The sequence below is a fragment of the Saccoglossus kowalevskii genome, chromosome 1, assembly GCF_978046115.1.
Source record: "Saccoglossus kowalevskii chromosome 1, keSacKowa6.1, whole genome shotgun sequence".
Classification (NCBI taxonomy): domain Eukaryota; kingdom Metazoa; phylum Hemichordata; class Enteropneusta; family Harrimaniidae; genus Saccoglossus; species Saccoglossus kowalevskii.
This window is the reverse complement of record NC_140641.1, coordinates 21191860-21208896: the sequence shown is the minus strand read 5'-3', so window position 1 is coordinate 21208896 and position 17037 is coordinate 21191860. Positions and strand designations below refer to the sequence as shown.

Genomic DNA, 17037 nt, shown 5'->3' with positions numbered 1-17037 from the left:
TTGAATTCATGATGAAATGAAACTTTTTTTCCTCGTGAATGCAACTCACGACAAAACTCCCAAATAAGAAATTAATGAAGTCTTTCCATCTTTTGATTCCTCGCACAGTATCCCGGGAAGTTGGAAAATGAGCTCATTTCAAATGGGCGAAAAAAATTATCTATTTCTTATGATAAAAAAATAATATTGACATTCTTGTTTGATGGATATTTGTTGCCACATAGACATGGGATGTAAAAAAGGATTTCTTTATGTGCCTTTGTCATCGTCTAATAAGAGTTTTTTTTTTTTAGCTGAAAATATCATTCCTTTGGTTTTCCTTTAAATTACATTGGTGTGTTATTTACCTGATAACGCAGAATATTGATAGCTTGTATTGCACTGAAAAACGTTTTAGTGAAAATAACCGATTTTTTTTCCCCGTCTTTTATTGCGTTTTAGTGTCTGTAGTATTGATGGTGAGCGATTGACAGGCACTGTATTGAAGTTCATAATGTATCTTTAGTGTTGGACCACAGTTGCAAGTGTCCAACTCAACTATGATCACGAAGTATATGAATACAGTGTATCAATATCGAACGAACATCTGTAGTTCTCCAATATTGGCTGTTATGATTTACGACAACCGCCCACTAATAGCACCCCACCGATTTTCGTCATAGTAGCTTCATCTCAATTTGCCTCGATTGATGTGGAATAGTAAGCAAAGTAGGTTGCTGGATATTCTCTTCCAAATGCAGCGTGATGCGATCACAGAAGTGGGATGTGCCTGATTTCTCAGAACAGCCTCCAAACTGAGAGCGCTTGCTGGAAATTTGCCTAATTACTTTCCTCCAACTGGGTGGGGGTATCTTTACTAAATTTCTCCAGCTGAGACTGATCAATAGACCCGCTGTTTTTCACGATTTCTAGGCAGTTCAGCTCACGTCGATAATTTCAGTTCTCAGTACATTTGTGTGGAACCAATATTAAATGATGTGATCCTATTGTAGAGAAACAACCCCTGTCAAGCCACCCAATAAAAAAGAGTATTTTCAAAACATAATAGATGCTACTCAACTGTCCTCTCATTGCAGACTGCTTTCCACTCTGCTGCTGTTTAAACGTTTGTCACCTATTTCACAATGTCGCCGTCTATTAAAGCTATTCAGAACATCTTCTAGTTCTGTTATTCTGCAGACAACTGTCTATTCTACTTTCTAAACTGGCCTGTAAATTTGTTTCCATACACCCTGGCGGTGTTTTTGGAAGGAAGACAGCAATTTTGCTGACAAAATTGAACTGCCTTGCTGTACTTTTAAAATAAGTTGTTATTATTAAACTATTGACAGTTGGCTTCGGATAAGAAAGCCCCCAAACCCTCCACTCCCTATTAGTGAAAAAAAAAAACGTTACATACCATATTTTATGGTCAAATTATTTCTTGATAACTTAAAATTTGACTCTGTGACATGGGAGGGAAAAGTCATATATTATTCTTGAAACATTACAAAAAAAAACGAAATTTAATGATTTTGTCATCTCCATCCCATAGTGCATTGCATACATCTCATTCTAATTTTGCTCAAACTGCCAAGCCTCGTGATTTAAAAAAAAAAGTAACCATTTTCAAAATTATTAAATTTTAGAATTTTACAGACGATAGTTTCTGTTTTCCCCAAAACATCTTTGGATTAATGTTCGTAACTTTGTGGATGTCAACTCGTTGATATCTTTGAGGATGTCATCTCGTCAATATCTTTGTGGATGTCATCTCGTCGATATCTCCTTGTCATGTAATAGACTGACTATGATAAATTTTAACCCACCATGTCTTTCAATCTTCAAATCAACCAATCTGCATATTGAATTCTTGTGTGTGTGTGGGGGGGGGGGGGGGGGGTGAGTGGTAACTGGGTCTGATGTTGCTTAAGAATTCTATAAGTTACAAATTCACTCATTTTTTAAATGAAACATCCTGTTTTATGGTTGAGGGTGAATGTAAACTGTAAAGATAAAATTAAGTCCTGATGAATAATTAAATATTTTACAGTATTTAAGGAGTTTCATGCCAAATTGAACAAATGTCATGTTCATCTTTGGGGTTTCTATAGTGAGATTTTTCACTCATATCTCAAAATTTTCCTTGATGACTGGGTTGAACCACAGTCCGGTTGATCAAGTCATTTATTGAGAAAAATCTAACGTTGTGAAATCATTAAAAAAAATTTAACATATAATTTGTTGAGTTTCCAGAGGGAGGTTATCTCCCATAATGCATTTCATATATGTGCAGTAACATGCTCAGTAGTGTAAAATTTGAATTTGCTCCAGACTGTCTTAATGTATTAATTACATCAGATTAAGCTCCGGCGTTACATGTAACTGTTACTATTGCCTCGGAACTTGGCTTGACAAGTTTTCTCATGAATCTGACCTCTTTTAGCATTGTTTTTATGATTTCCTTCAGAATTAGCCATATTTTATTAAAAATTTTGTTTTTCAGTGGACTAAAAAACGATGTTTACCTGTCTTATTAAACTACAATCTATATGACAAGTGTCAACGAGATTAACCTTGCTCTTGGTCAGTCATTCATTCGAAGGTTTGAAAATTTAAATGGCATTACCATAGCGATTGGTCTCTATCGTTGCTGTCAAATTGCATCGCTCTGGAGGAGAGAATTCAGCAACAGGTGAGTAAATCGGGAGGTTTGTAACACTTGACTTTGATGTCATCTGTTTTCAGTGTCAGTGCTTGCGGTTTCATATTCAGTTTGATACTGTATTCTCAATGCTTGAGTCAACACCAGCAGGGCTTGAAACGTACAGTGGCATCAGAGCTTTGGATGTCTTCCCCGAATACCTTTTAACAAAGTCTTCACTCTTCATATTCTCCTGAGACAATTTTGAATTTTTGGTTCTGGACTATAAACTGATTTCATGCTTGTAACTTTTAGGTGATTTCACTGATTTACAGGATTCGTGGAGACAACATTATGAAAAAGTCACCGTGACTCCAGTAAAAATTTTACTGCTACAAAAAAAAAAATGATTGCAAATTCACAGACATTTGTCTTACACAAAATTGACCCATTTGAGCTCCAAAGTCAACTTTTGTCACCATTCACAAAATAGTTGTATATACCGTATGTGCATATTAATTAGGTAATTTGCATATCATTATCCATTTGAGTGCAAAAGTCAACTTTTGTCACCATTCACAATATAGTTCTATATACAGTATGTGCATATTAATTAGGCACTTTGCATATCATTAACCCTTTGAGCTCCAAAGTCAACTTTTGTCACCTGTCACAAAATAGTTCTATATACCGTCTGTGCATATTAATTAGGTACTTTGCATATCATTAACCATTTGAGCACCAAAGTCAACTTTTGTCACCATTCACAAATAGTTCTATACCGTCTGTGCATATTAATCAGGTACTTTGCATATCATTAACCCATTTGAGCGCCAAAGTAAATTTTCATCACCATTCACAAAATAAAATATGCTGAATTTGTCACAGATTTTTTCATTAATTTTGATCAAGCCATGTAGCCAATGGAAAACCATGTCAGTTTGGTTCAAAATTACCCCAAAAATAAGAACAATTTGTTTCTGAAATTTTGATTTAGACCAGTAGCTATGTCTATATCTATGTCTATTCCAAAATAGTAACAAATATTATGGGATATTACATTCGTTGCAAAAATGACGGCGCTTAAAAGGTTGAATCAGTTTTTAGTTTTTCAGTGGTACACAAGTTATTCAGAATTTATTTATTCGAACGTTGAATGTTGGAGTAGCACAAATTTACTTACGAAATTACGAATGAATTTTTCATTTAATATTTTCAACAGTTTTTTACTAGTTTAATACTTTATATGGTCTGCACGTATTATTGTCATCATCGACACCTCACTTGTCGGGCTTTGCATGGGATCTAAAAATTGCTTAATTTGTGTCCAAAAGTAGCTGAAAACTTTGAAATGCAATATTGGGAGATATACATAGCGGTGTACATAGATTCCATGGCCAGAGTTCTCAATTGATGGTCACCTTGTGCTCAGTGTTTTGAGGCTTCATCCGATGACTTGAAAAACCGACTAATTATCGCACCTTTGTCCACTTGCGCTTTCTAGATTAAAAAGATAATTTGTGAAGATTACTTTTTTTTTTCTACCAAATGGCGGGAGAGGGGGGGGTGGGTGGGGGGTTCAACAGAAAGTTTATAATAAAATCAGATCATCCCGTCTCATTACCTTAGTAGTGTGCTAGTCTGACTATAATTATTTGTTCGGTGCCGACACTTCCCAGGAGGATTAATTGCTGGAGAATTGAGTTACGTCCAAACTGTGACATATATCTATCCTTTCAGTCTTCTATGGCTCCACAGACTCATTATTTTGCTCAAAAATATTCGACAGTTTTCTTGTTTTTTTCACGGCATATTAATAGCTAATAATTTGTACACACAAGTTCAACTACTTGATAAAACTTTGTATATTTGAAATGAAGTTTTTTGGGTTTTTTATGTGAAAACTCGTATGAATATTTTTCATATTTTTCTAGTTGTGATCAGACTTTTTCATTCACAGACTTTATTTGCCATCTATTTATTTCTCGTAACTTATATTTCTTTCAATTTTTTTTATTTTTTATTATTTATTATGCCTGCATGGGGCTTTTAGTTTTGTTTTGTTTAGTTTTGTTTTGTTTGATTTTTTAGACCAATTACTTCTTTTGCTTGAAGTATGTTGGAATGAAAGCGATAATTGTTCTTGTGAATCCAAGCATAAACTGCTAAATACTGTAATAAAGAATTGAGGACTAACACATCATTGGCATGGCTGAATTGTTTTTACATGCATCAAAACACCGACATTGTATTCCAGTTTATACTAAACAAAGGCCGACCAATCTCCCTTCCAGCAGTCATTCGTCTCCTTTCTTTCGTTTTCAATACAAATTGTTCAGATTTATCACTGTATGTGAGTGAAGTAGGGACCCCTAGACCTTGCTCTTTGTCTTGGTCAAATAACTTCTATAATAGCTTGGTTTTTCTTTTCTTTATTTTGTTGTTGCCACGGTTTTGTTTGCTGTTTGCAACTGACAATACCGTCAATAGCGCACATTCAATGGTTCCGTAATCCTTGACTGCACTCTTTCACGGTCTCAACTCGTGTCTCTGAGCGTTTTGCCACGTCGTAAAAACTGCCTGAAAAGCTGGGATCAGCTTGGCTGAAAACAATTGCTCAACCTCCCTGTAAGCGGCGTTCTATTGCTACTATGCAGTTATCAATTGCTGTCAACAGAATCGGTAACAAGGGCTGCTTCGTGTCCTTTTACGATGTTGGCCTATTAAAACCCTTCCCCCCAGCTATGTTCATATTGTGTAAATCGCTATAAAGAGTACTTTTGGATCATTTGGAATGTTGCGGCCTTTTGTTCCGTCGGCTAGCAAAATTAATCCTTGTCATCCAAATGCCTCCACTTGAGCTATGTGACAGCGGTGACCTATGTCCAGCCAACGTCTGTGCCCGTACCATTTCTCATCACGCATTGTTGTCCACCATTAGTTTCAAGCACGGCAAAAAATAACTGGCGTTGTATTCCACGTCTTTCATCCACAGTTAGCCTAAAGAGAGGGAGAAATAAAATTCCTTTGAGTTTCATTTCCATGGCAACTTATTATCTGCATAAATTCTGAAAGATTTAGTTCCAAAATCTCCCAATAACATATTAAAAGTATTTGAGATTTTATTTGAGAGTGGGTAGACTAGAGAGACAAAAAAAAGAACTCAAAATCTTTTCCATTAAAATTGGGCTTTGATTTACCACTAAAAAGAAGTAGGAAACTGGAATTGTGAATGAGAATTAAATTTTTAAGAGACCTAATCCTATAATCCATAGAGTGTTAGCCGTGGATACATTGAATGTTCCCGCTATGTTACATTACTGCTATTACAGATGTCTGTAACGGACACGATTCCCACATTAGGATCAACCACAAATTATCTGTGGAAAGCGTGAGGAAGACATCTTTTAATTTTACGGTAATTCGCAAATTGCTGTAAAGATGATGGTATTGGCAAACAAACCATAAGAATGTGCTTATCCTCATCCACTCTTTTTACTTTAATGGCAATTTGTCAGATTTACGAGGGGAAAAAGTTACATTTTTTTTGTGGAGAATAGGGACAAGTGGATAATCTTTTGAAACTGTCTTGTACATTTCTTTCTTTTTTTTCTTTTTCTTTTTTTTTTGAGTGATGCAATTGAATTATGGAGATTTGTGAATCATTTTCAGGAAAGCTGTACAAAAAAAAAAAATGGATTCTTTTTATATTGAAGTAGAGAAGATTTTAGTTGAGTAAATTGGTGGGAAGAGCTAATACACAAGCATTCAAATATATTTCTCCGTGCCATATGATTCCCAATATATTGTAAACCATTTAATTTTCACTGCTAGGAAATGTCATGATTTTATGGCATTCATGAATACAAAACTTGGAAAAGTCATTGACACTTGGTGCTGTAATGACCACAGTGCTCCGAAATTTTGCGGTTTTACTGCTCAGAAATTTTGCGGTTTTCATTCACTCTGAAAATTTGAGCCGTTCACAGTATGTTTTCATGGTACCAGGTTGTATGCAAAATTTCATTTTACAAACAAAAATAATTAAAAAGTTAAACAATATTATGAGTGGTTACAAGAAGCTATTGTCTTGTTGTCGAAAATTACCACTTTGATTTATTTAGGCTGTCGCACTTGTTTACATGCACTTGTTGTTGTTTACTGATGTTTTTTATAAATATACATGTATGTTTCATGTTAACGAAACAACAAATGGGCAACATCTAATAATTCAGACTATGAACTCTCCTCGGCTTTGACCTAATGGGTCAATTGTGTTATTAACCAATCAGAATGCTGTGTTGTACCAATGCAATTCTTCGGAGATTCCCGAAGTCTTTCCGGTAACGCAATGCAGAAGTGAATTGTCCCTGTTGAAGTATGATTTTTTGGAATTGATTTCGGCGAATAAAAAACAAGGTTTTTTTTTAAAAACTGGTAATATGGCATGAAATGTTTAGCGCCTTTTACTTTTATTAACAGGTCATTGTCAAAGCATAGTTTATGCACGGTTATCGTGGTCTACGCATTCACAACATATTCTCGGCGGTCGATATCCACGCTGTATCATATAAAAACTATTACCAGTATTCATTAAGCAATTTTTAAATTAGTTGCATTTTGAAGGGGTGGGCGCTTTGCCAAATGTGACCTTGAATATAAAAATTGTGCAAAAGTGGGGGGTGGGTGCTTGACCGGCCATGGGCGCTAATGCGGTCCAGTATGGTATTTGCATAAAATGAAAATGAGGCTCTGCTCATTTGCATAATATGAAAGTGAGGCTCTTCGCTCATTAGCATATAATAAATATGCCCTGCTTGATGATGATTCACATAAAATGATAATGAGGCTCTCTGGTTGCATGAAATAAAGTTCAGACGAGACTGTCTTCTCATTTGCATATAATGAAAATCATGCTGTCAGTCATTCGTTTAAAATAAAAAATGATGCTGTTTTCTCATCTCATTCTCATAAAATGAAAATGAGGCTCTGCTCATTTGCATAATATGAAAGTGAGGCTCTTTGCTCATTAGCATATAATAAATATGCCCTGCTTGATGATGATTCACATAAAATGATAATGAGGCTCTCTGGTTGCATGAAATAAAGTTCAGACGAGACTGTCTTCTCATTTGCATATAATGAAAATCATGCTGTCAGTCATTCGTTTAAAATAAAAAATGATGCTGTTTTCTCATCTCATTCTTATAAAATGAAAATTAAGCTGTCTGCTTAAAATGTCAAAGCTACCAAATGGTCAGCCGTGTCGTAATACAGTAACTAAGGTTGCAGACACTGTGATTTGATGCGCAAATAATTTGTTAAATCAGAAAAGATTGTTGAAAATTCACTGTAAAAATAAACGTGTCATACATGTTTCATGGTAAAAAAAAAATTCTATAAATTATGTCAACATTTGGTTAAAAGTACTAGTACTAGAAAAATGAATTCAATGATGAGTATTCCAAACAAAAAGTCATTCAAAAAATTCATCAGTGTTTCATAAGCATTTTTAATATTGATAAAATTAGGGGAATTTCTTGGTTATATTTTTCAAGATATCAATACATTTGTGAAATTTTAAATGTATCCAACAGTATTCATTTCAAACCATTATTTATTTGTTTGTTATTTATGTATATTTTAAATGTTTGTAGTTAAATTAAATGTTCATTGAATTCTGACAACCATAAATCAAGAGAAATCCATTGTGTAGTGAAAATGTGCAATTCATACGAGAATAAAAAAATAAATGTTAATTAAAAATTAAAACATGTTTTAACTCAATTCTGCCTGTTGTTCGGAAAAAAAAAAAAAAAAGCGATGTGCATTTTAAACTGAATATAAGCTTTATTATGTGATTTTTTCACCAATGGGCTAAAAGACGAACGAATAGCCGTAATTGAAAAGCACATTCATACAATTTGATTTCGTCATTCTTAATTTAGGAGGCAGTTGTAAAACTAACAAAAAACACATTTTGGAAAAAAAAACCTCTTTTATTTTTTTGATTATTCTCTTTGACAGAGAATGAATAACGATCCTGTCAGAACATGTATCATTTCCTGTGGCATTGTCCCGACAGATTGTCAGAAACAATGCCGCTCCATTGCTCATACTATAAATCGCAATTTGCGGCTATTCACGGTGCGCTTATCTTTATTCGTTTTATAATGAGGTTAAGTGGGGGGGAAAAGAAAAAAAAGGAACAAAGGCAGGTTACTAAATCAACATTGTTGAAAGAGACGCACGAAAGTAAATGTTAAATTAACATTAGTGAAAAGTGCACCAGATTACGAGTGATTTGACTGTTTGTTTGTTTGTTGGCACATTGCATTACATGCCGTAACGTGACATTTCCGCTTTGCCGAGGTGATTATTTATTGTTTTGTAAGTTGTGGTATATTTTCGGTTGTCAGAAATTCACTACTGTCTGCCTACTACCCACAACCAGCGTGATTCAACCATGTGTACATTTCCTGATCATTCTTCATCTTTTTTGAGTGGTCATTTCGCACTTTTTCCTGAAAAACAGGAATAAAAAAATTTCCTTTCAACTAGACCGATAATGGATAAAGAAGAGAATTTTTTTTTGGCTCAGAATTCAAATGTGAATGTGGAACATATGCTAATTACCGTAGATGGGTTTCTGGTTGACGGTGTTCGTTTCAGATGGGTTTCTATTTTACATAGTGTTAAGTTTATATTTGATGTTTTCTTTTTTATGCAGGGTTTAGTTTACATAGGTTCAGGTGTCCCGTTTTACACAACGTTTGGGTTTTATGGGTTTCCGATTTACACAGGGTTCTGTTCAGATGGATTTGCTTTGAGATTCAGATTGGTTCTTGGTTGACACAGGTTTTCAAGTCAGATAAATTTTGAAATTTGCACAGGTTTCTGGTTTACACAGGGGTTAGTGCTGTTTTATTTCCGGGTTACACAGATTCATGCATTTGAGTTGGGTGTGTTGCTTACATATGGTTTGTTTTAGACCCCAGTCTACCATACAATTCAGAAATATAAATATTCAATTTTTAAAAAGAATTCTGTTGTGTTATATGTTGTTGAATAGAATTTTTATTTTACCATATACACATTTATAAATAAACGATGAGTTAGATTTTTGATAAGCAAAAAATACTTTTGCCGAGTGGATGTCTTGATTGATCAATTGTTGAAAATGATAGAAATTATTACTGGGTTACAGCATGTGTTCCCTAAATATGAGTGGAATATCTAGTTTGCTTCTTTCAGAGACACTAAATTTATTTTGACCATTTTTTTTTTTAGCATTGCCATCTGAATGTCTCTTGATAAAAATAGATTTAGTGATATCATCCGCTAAAATATGAAATGAGGAGGATGGTAACATAATTTTGTAAAGGATAATATTATTATCGACTACAATCTGCAATCTGCAATCTATATATTGTATAAAATTGAAAGATAATCCGGGAAAGAATCGGGGATCGAGAATAATCAAAAAACGTATCTTGAATTGTCTTGCGTTATCAACGGACAACAACGTTTTCCTGTTCATTGACTACGCTCAGAAGGTAGATATGAGCTCATCAAATTATCGCCCATTTTCCTTTGTGCTCTGCGAGGGAGATTTCAATATAAATATAATGAATTTCAGGATGATACAGAACCGCGTCTTCAATATATTATGGCAGAGTTTCGCCAATTATCTCGCTAAAAATCGTGTCCATTGATGGCCTTTGATGACGCAGTGCTTTTTATCGTAAGTAAAACACTCGGCGAGTGGTGGCTTTGTTTGCATCATGTTTATATTAGTTCAGAGTTATTAGTGGCTTACCAATAGAGTACTGTGCTTTGTAGCGGGCACAATGAATTGAGAGAATGCATGACTGTACATGAGGGGATCTAGTCGGTTGAATAAGAGAGGGGAGGGAAGGGTGGCTGCCGTGTAGATGATGAAAGTGGTGGGAGGCTCATGGTAGGGAAATATTGTCTTGTACATTGAGCTGTGGGTCGGGGAAGAGATTTTCAATGGGCAGGGGTTTAAAATAGTATTGTATATCCGTATGTGTATTCTGACAAAAACAAAGACAAACACTATTTTGAAAAAGATGGAATATATTTCATTTACTGTAAAAGAAATTTCTCAAATTTTTTCTATTATCCACTTAATTTATAATTTCAAGAGCATTTTTTATCTGAGTGAGTTTATTTCTGCAGAGAGTCATAGTAGTATTCCATCTCCGACAAATATATCAGTTGATTGTAATCTTAAATGGCGCCATTGCTTGGACAAATATTGGTAACAACCTGTTTTTTATATGATTTGCAAATGGAGTTAAAATTTGGAAACCTGACAATTTGAAATATTGACAATTCATTCTAAAGGATTCTATCAGTATAAAAACTGAGCAAATTCAGTTCCTGGATTTTATATTTTCAATAATTTTTTCTCAAATTGCTTTTGTGTCAGGCATGTGAATATATCATAAGATAATGAAAATGAGGGTGGAATTATCACGTTGACACTTTAAACATAAAAGTAAGAGAGAGAGAAACAGACAGACAGAAAATGCATTTTTTTCAGCAATGAGAAACGATGAAGAAAAGACTTATTAAAGTGTTACCACGGCAATAACCGATGGAAGATTGGTTATCAGTGTGAAACTAGAGATGATTTGAAGATATGAATGATATTCAAAAAAACTCCTTTATTTCGTCTTGTGAAGCACATTGTCATTCACACATTTCGTACACACATATCTATTAAAATGAACGACAAATACAGTAGCAGGACTCTGTGAGACGCCATCGATAGCTATCACTGGCAGTGTCAATACACGCGTAACAGCGCTACTCCAATTAAACCGATGGCTAACGAAAAAAAATAAATATCTGACGAACAAAAGTTGTGAAGAAGAGCGACTTAATACCATATTTAGCCGCTTTGCAAAGCTTTTTCCACCTCGTCCTAATGCATGCTTCAATTAGCGGGAATCATTCGGCGACGCTAAATGCGTCTACCTGTCACATTGACAATGGCATCAGTACGAGTGTCCCTCCTAGTCGTAGTAATATAGCATTTAATAGAGTGTTGGATAATAGGACACACAGTGGGAAGTCGTAGACAAACAGCTCTCCTGTGCAGCGTTATTGAGAAACTGACAATAATGGTTGGATGGCCCCCATAGTTCGGTATAAATACAAGATAGTATGAATATGAGCTGCCAGGGTGTTGGAAAATAATACTAAATGATGCGAAGCATTGACGATAAAATGACCTCGAAAGATAATAAATGGGTACAAAGATTACCTGCCTCCTACCAGGTGCTCGGTTCTTTCCTATTGTTCAATCGCACAGCGGAGCGAAAATTGGAATGGAAAAGAAAAAAGTTGTCTTTTTGTCCCGCTGTGTTTATGATTGTGTGGCATGCTTTTGTTAGCGTTGTAGTCATGAATGTTGCCAATGCTTTGAAAACATTGTTACCAAAATGAATGGCTGACCATAGGGCTTTAATAAGGAATGTGGGAAAGCCGGCTGATTACTGTGGTTTTCAGTGTGCACACAAAAAAGACACACACACAAGTGCTGTTTCTGTGCGAGTGAGTCGCAGACTTTGCGGGGGTGTTTACATAGATATATATAACGAGCGTTTTTCACTTGAAAAGTTGTCGTCACAATGGTGACACAGATAGGGCTTATTTAAGGTTGTTTCTTTGTCCAAAAGTCTTTTTTCACCTCATCATTGAAATTTATAGTGAATGTCAACATTTAGTTTGCAACTCTAATTTGAATAGCCATTTTTTTGTTGTTGTTGTTGAATGATGTCTATAATGACAAAATATATTCATCTGCCAGAATGTTCCGAATCACCTAGTTAAAAACTTTCTCGACACATAGATTCATTTCTCAATATTTACATGAAGGAGTGCGCCAAATTTAATTCTACAAAAGCATCATTTGCGGCACCACAACGTGTTCAATATGGGATTTATTCGGTGTATGCAACACATGAAAAATAATTTTTTTTTTTCCCTTGAAATTTGAACACAAGCTATGTGCCAACTGGGACACTTAAGGAAGCTCCAATTGTCAGAAATTTGATAAAATTGTAACGTAATGAGCAATTCCTTTAAAGTACTATACATTAAAGTAATGAGAACATTTCTTGACTTGTTTGTAACCTGGTGAAAACATTTCCTAACAGTAACACGTACTATAAAGAGAAACTTTCTTGAACGTAACTGGTAATAACATTTTTAACTAACTTGTAACATGAAGAAAACATTTCTTGACTATAACTTGTTATACGATAAGAGCATTTATTGACTAACTTGTTACCTAATGAGAACATTTCTAGTACAGTAACATGTTACTTGATAATAACATTTTTTGACTAGCCTGTAACATAAATAAAAACATTTCTTGACTAACTTATAACAATATTTTGGCAGAAATCATCGTAATTTGTAAGTGGCCTGGTTGTATCATGTTTTGGCCTAAAATGTCATTGACAATCAGCAGCAAATATGAAAACAAGATGAATATTTTATACCTGCATTTAGTAGGGTTTTTTTTCGAGTTGGGTTGATTTAACCAATTTAAGCAGTGTTTAGTAATTTTGAGAAATTTCAAATACTTATTCTAGCTGTACAATTGAATGACTTGTAATGAACTACATGAATGTGATGCTTTTGTTAGGTGAGTACAATAGTTAGGCTTGTTTTATGTTTAAGCTGTGCATAGTAATGATCTAATTTGCATACTAGCTAGGTAAACTGAGTGATAAATACCGCTATGTAATGAACTAAGTGAGTTAGGTTATTTAATAGATTTTATATATGCATAGTAATGAGATAATTTGCATGCTTACTAAACTTAATATGTAATGAACTGAGTTAACCAGCTTTAATATGCATATTATAGGTTATTTAATAGATTTTATCTATGTATAGTAATGAGATAATTTGCATACTAGCTAGCTAATCTTATTAATATGTAATGAACTGAGTGAACCTGCTTTATTATGCATATTATAGGTTTTTTCATAGATTCTATCTATGTATAGTGATGAGATAATTTGCATACTAGCTAGCTAAACTTATTAATATGTAATGAACTGAGCGAACCTGCTTTAATATGCATAATATACAAGAGTTGGGTTCTTTGATAGATTTTATCGATGCATAGTAATGAGATAATTTGCATATTGGCTGCCTAATTGTATGATAAATATGTAATGGCAGAGTGAATCTGCTTTTAGTTCATTCAATCTATTTTATCTGTGCATAGTAATGATCTAATTTGCATACTGGATGGCCAACTTTGTGGAACAGACTGGTTCAACGTTAGGTTTGTTTTGATTTAAGCTGTGAATACTAATTAGTTATTTTTGATACTAGCTTGTCAGTTGTATGAATAATATGTATTTTGACAATATCTTAAATTCTCATTTTTGGTAAAAAAAAAATTAATTTAAATTTTGACTTTTTCATGAAAACTACCAGCTCAATTACTTTGGTACTTGGTATGTATGTACCTTGGGTGAACCTCTATGAGATTTGTAACAAGTTGATAACAATGGTAATTGCTATGGCAACAACCAAATAAACTACCATGGTTGTGTTATAGCAAGAATTTTGTGGGAGCACTAATAACTATGGCAAATAATTAATCTCAATTTACATTACATTATTAACTTTGTTTTGTGGAAGAAACTCTACGAAGACAGTGGAGTTATTTTATTCACTAGTTCACTTATTTGATACCAATACTAATTTGAATGTCTTTGATATTTTTTATATTGTTTGATATCATTTTAATGCTGACTACTATCACCGCTAGCTTACCACGTTCCGAAGAACATTAATCAGCGCCATTTTGTTTTATTTAAATTTATTAGTTATATAAATACAATTTAAAAAAAAAAAAGAAAAAAAATATCCGGAAATGTGTAATTAACCAAAGAATTAGTTTGGGCCAGCTGTTGCATCTTTAAAACAGACTATAAAATAACACTCAATAAGCAGTGTTAAATAAGAAATGACATTCACTAACTATATCAGTCAGACTCATTAGATTCGTCTTTTAAAAAAACCACAAGTTTTTCTACTAATATTTTGAGTGTTTATATACTTTGTTATTATGCCAGCAACACTTCATTTCCCATTGGCTACTGGTGTTACTGGTAATCAAAACTTATAGTAAAAAACTCCTATATGTTTATTTGCTGTTAGGTGATATAAATTGTCGTTCAAAGAGTCAAAGGGATAATCTATAACATCAATATTTGTATACAAATTCAGGAAGCTCAAATTGAGGCAAAATAGAAAAACGATTAAATACAAAAAAAAACCAACAAACAGTAGATTAGTCACTCTCACTGACTTAAATGTTATAGATTGTGGATGGCCTCTGTATATTCTCTCTTCTGACTGTCACTTTTAGTTTTATTTATGTTGCCATGGATATGGTATCTATTTAAAATTTCCGTTTATAACTCTACATCACATATCATCCTTACTTGGCAGGAAGAATCGTGTAGGGCTAGGAACTGATAACTGCATCTTGTTTTCACCACACATGATCCCAAACCTGAGTGAAAACAATACTATATTCCAGCTTGCTGACAAAAACATTTTGAAGAGCAAAAAAAAAAAAAAAATGAAATTTACTCTATAAAAGCAAGAAAATGTTGGCAGCTGTCATGAAAAGGAAGCTCCTTTTGAATTTCTAGAATATGATGAGGGATAATTTGCCACTTGACCATAGCAAGATAAATCTTATTATTTTTAAATGAATTCAAAGCAGAAAGGAAAGAAAAGGACCTTTCATGGGAAAACATGTTCTAGTCTGTCAGTGTCTGCTCAAGCAGCGAACGATATTACGCCGGGTTATGAGAGACTTCATTCAGTGCACAAAAGTTGTCAGTGACACATGTTAGCCAAGTGACAAACACACAACAAAGTGACCATTTTGGTTGATTGAAGTACCTGCCAATCACAATTTCTCCTTTTCATATTTCTCTATTATTCCGACGAGTAGAAATAAGAGTAGCATATTGTGGTAAGCAGAAAGGTGGGATTGTGAGCGGATTCCTAATCTGCTGTGTCCATTGTGCAAGGAGTAGCGCGTTAATTCATCTCGGTGTATTCATGCACCGAAGCTGACGCCTGTACGCTGACCTGTCGTATATGTTCTAATGAGCTCAAATACTAGGTAGATGACTGCGTGAACTTCGTATTCACGATTCCGCATCCTATTGTCGGGCCCATGAATTGAACCATCTTGTCTTTTATACATGTTCTGCTTGTCTGTCAATGCCGTATATATGTAGTCTTTTCTCCCTGTGAGCATTGTCGCCATTCACGCTTTGATCAACACGAAAGCCCTCTATGCTTTGATTTCATGACCGACAGATTCAGCAAGCATTTCGACCAGATGCACCCAATCAGTTTCAATCGCCGGGCACACAAAAGAACGAGCTGTGCTAATAGACGTAAATAAGCACTAACTATCTATTAAAGTTTCCAACTTGCAGACACCGACAATAGAATGCAATTGATGCAAATATGGTCAGACGTTCTGAAAAATATCACGATGAATACCACTGAAAGTGATAGCTTTAGCGTGAAATATGTTACATACGTCCGCCAAAATGAGATGGTCACATGACCCTTGTTGTTGCTTTCCTGGTATAATTGGAAATGTCTCATCCCATTGAGCTGTGGGTGTGGAGAATGTCTGTTACATTAACAAAAATATGACTAGTGTTAACGAAAATCCGGGTGGACTCGTGCGTCATTATCAGTCATGTCAATTTCCCAAATAGATGATGTCTTCTACAAGTAGCCTGGTAAATTGATTTTGAAAAGATTAGCTTCACTACGTTGTATTGAAAATTTTCAAGACTGTACCTTCATTAGTTAATGACTCATTCATTGTAGCTGCCAATCAACACAGAGAGATCACATTTAAGACTTAGAGTTATGACTTGAGTGGGGAGAAGGGAGGGGGGGGGGCGATATCATCCCCCCATTACATTGACTAATCATTTCACTGCCACTGTCCTCTCTCATCCTTGCAAGCTCACATCCATGACTTTACTTGGTATTTAGGACTCTTTTGGCACTGACAGTGATTTTCCACTTTAATGTGGTGTCAATTGCCAAATCTGTTGATTCAACCATAATTTCATTACTCTGAGACTTTAATGACAAATATTCCATTTCCCGCTTGTAAAAAAAAATATTTATTCTTTATTTATGGTTATTTCATCTATTTATTCATTCATTCATTCATTCATTCATTCATTCATTCATTCATTCATTCATTCATTCATTCATTCATTCATTCATTCATTCATTCATTCATTCATTCATTCATTCATTCATTCATTCATTCATTCATTCATTCATTCATTCATTCATTC

The 17037-nt window shown here is 34.4% G+C and overlaps 2 long non-coding RNA genes across 2 annotated transcripts in view; both read right to left on the bottom strand.

Moving 5' to 3' along the window:
- Positions 1 to 4826: 4826 nt before the first annotated feature.
- The window catches only part of LOC144360320 (uncharacterized), a 38295-nt gene continuing 26084 nt past the window's right edge, over positions 4827 to 17037 (bottom strand). The window contains exon 2 of the long non-coding RNA XR_013422200.1: positions 4827 to 5623. This is a non-coding gene — a long non-coding RNA (uncharacterized LOC144360320). The remainder of the gene's footprint in view (positions 5624 to 17037) is intronic.
- On the bottom strand, positions 12909 to 13127 carry LOC146750438 (uncharacterized). Its single transcript, XR_014930876.1, has 2 exons — positions 13041 to 13127; positions 12909 to 13007 (listed from the first exon to the last, which is right to left on the bottom strand). It is a non-coding gene; the product is annotated as an uncharacterized LOC146750438 (long non-coding RNA).